Here is a 2500-nt window from a genome sequence, read left to right on the forward strand (position 1 = left end):
ACCACGCCCATCTCTGACAGTTTCTTGTCAGATCATTGTACTGTTCTATCTGAATTAACTCTCCGTATGCCGGCTACAACTGTTGAAGAGATCTGTTACCGGAAGACTAAGGCTATAGACATTGAATCGTTCAAGGATGATCTCAGGGAATCGAGGCTATGCCAGAATCCACCCGATGAAATTACTGATCTTGTTTCCTGTTACGGTTCAACCATGACTGGCCTTTTAGATAAACACGCTCCTCTCCAAAAGAAGACTATCACGGTTCGTCCGCGGGTTCCTTGGTTCAAGAACGAAATCAAAGAAGCCAAGCGTTTACGTAGACGGTATGAGAGAATATGGCGAAGGACGGGGCTCGAGTCTGACAGGGTTAATTTCATTAAGGCACGCAATCATACGAATCACATTATAGAGCAAGCAAGGCGTGACTATTATTTCAACCTTATTAATGAAAACGATGGTGATCAAAGAAAGCTTTTCAAGACGGCCAGTGCACTGCTAGGAGGGTCGTCACAGGAAAAATACCCCAAGCACTCTGACCCTACTTTGCTTAGTAATGATTTTGGGAGATTCTTTATACAAAAGATCGATGTCATTCGCTCAAAGCTAGATAGAATTGACTCCTCATTGAATCACCCTCACCATTCGATCAGAAGTAGCATTCAAGAGTCTTCGTTTGCTGGCACACCCTTCAATAACTTCCAGCCAATGTCGTTAGAAGGTATCAAAAAGCTGGTGCTGAATGCCCCAAACAAGACCTGCGACAATGACCCCATACCTACCAAGATTGTTAAAGACTGTATTAACGAACTCCTACCGACCATTTCCAACATGGTTAATCTTTCGCTCAGTAGTGGTCGCTTTCCGGACATTTGGAAAGAGGGTTTAGTGAGACCAAAGTTAAAGAACGCCAACATGGATCTGATAAAGAAAAATTACCGGCCCGTCAGCAATCTTACTTTCCTTTCAAAAATCACTGAAAAGGCAGCTGCACTACAAATCTCCGATCACGTGTCGTCCAATCAGATGTTTCCGGAATTTCAATCAGCCTACAGAAAAAAATCACAGTACGGAAACTGCCTTACTGCGCATGCGCAACGACATACTCGTCAACATGAACAAACAACAAGTCACATTATTAGTGTTCCTAGATTTAAGCGCTGCTTTCGACACAGTAGACCATGTCATATTACTGCGGCGCCTGGAATACAAATTTGCAATTAAAGATCAAGCAGTAACGTGGTTCAAATCCTATCTGTCGAATAGATCTCAGCGTATTGTAATCGGCAATGCAAAGTCGGACAGTTTTGATTTGAAGTTTGGTGTGCCACAGGGCTCCTGTCTCGGCCCAATGCTGTTCTCCCTTTACACCAGTGAGCTATTTGATGTGATTAGCCAGCACCTCCCAACAGCGCACAGTTATGCTGATGATACTGGTATCTATCTGGCTTTCAATCCAAATGATGATTCCAATCAAGACGCCGCCATTGCAGCAATGGAAACGTGCCTCTGTGACATCCGTAACTGGATGATCAATGATAAACTCATGATCAACGATTCCAAGACAGAGTTCATGCTCATTGGGACGAAAGCGCAGCTACAGAAAACTAAACGCGCTACTCTAACTATCGGCGAATCCATCATCTCTCCGAGCACGGAACCCCTTAGAAACTTAGGGGCCTGGTTTGACTGCAATTTCAACCTGAACTTCAACATAACCAAAGCGTGTAGGAGTGCTTTTTTTCATCTTCACAACATTAGACGCGTCAGAAAATATCTAAGTATAGAATCTGCCCATAAATTAATCCACGCTTTCATCACAAGCAGATTGGACTATTGTAATTCACTTTTATACGGACTACCTTACTGCGCTCTCAGTAAACTGCAGCGTGTTCAAAACGCAGCTGCAAGAGTCCTATATCTAGCACCACGGTATTGCCATATCACACCTATACTATACAAATTACACTGGCTACCTGTAACGTTTAGAATAGATTATAAGATTATTATAATCACTCACAAAGCAATCCATGGTACAGCTCCTAATTATTTATCATCTCTCGTAAATTTTAAACCTAATTCTTCCTACAGCCTCAGATCAAATAACAAATATCTGCTTTCAAATCCAGATTTCAGGACTCTCCCTACTCTTGGCGATCGAGCCTTTGTGGCCGCCGCACCAAAACTGTGGAATAATCTTCCGTTAGATCTTAGATGCACTTCTGATTTTAGAGTTTTTAAACGTAATTTGAAGACTCATCTTTTTAAAAAAGCTTTTTCTGATATAGTATTGTAATTTATAGACTAGATAATTATTCATTCGTGTAATTTTTGACTATATAGTGTTATATATTGTTTTTTATTTTTTTTTAATTTTTTTTTTATTTTTATTGTAAGGCGCATTTGAAAACTGTATAGTTGAATTTGCGCGGTATAAATAAATTTTTTTATTATTATTATTATTAAGTCCCTCATAAGCCAACCGTAACGCTTCACTCTA

The 2500-nt window shown here is 40.6% G+C and overlaps 1 protein-coding gene across 2 annotated transcripts in view; it reads right to left on the reverse strand.

Annotated features, from left to right (window-relative positions):
* LOC137971966 (prostaglandin reductase 3-like) overlaps window positions 1-2500 on the reverse strand; it is a 17995-nt gene that overhangs the window by 3043 nt on the left and 12452 nt on the right. The gene's annotated exons all lie outside the window — the stretch shown is intronic.

This window comes from Montipora foliosa, chromosome 9, assembly GCF_036669935.1.
Source record: "Montipora foliosa isolate CH-2021 chromosome 9, ASM3666993v2, whole genome shotgun sequence".
Taxonomy (NCBI): domain Eukaryota; kingdom Metazoa; phylum Cnidaria; class Anthozoa; order Scleractinia; family Acroporidae; genus Montipora; species Montipora foliosa.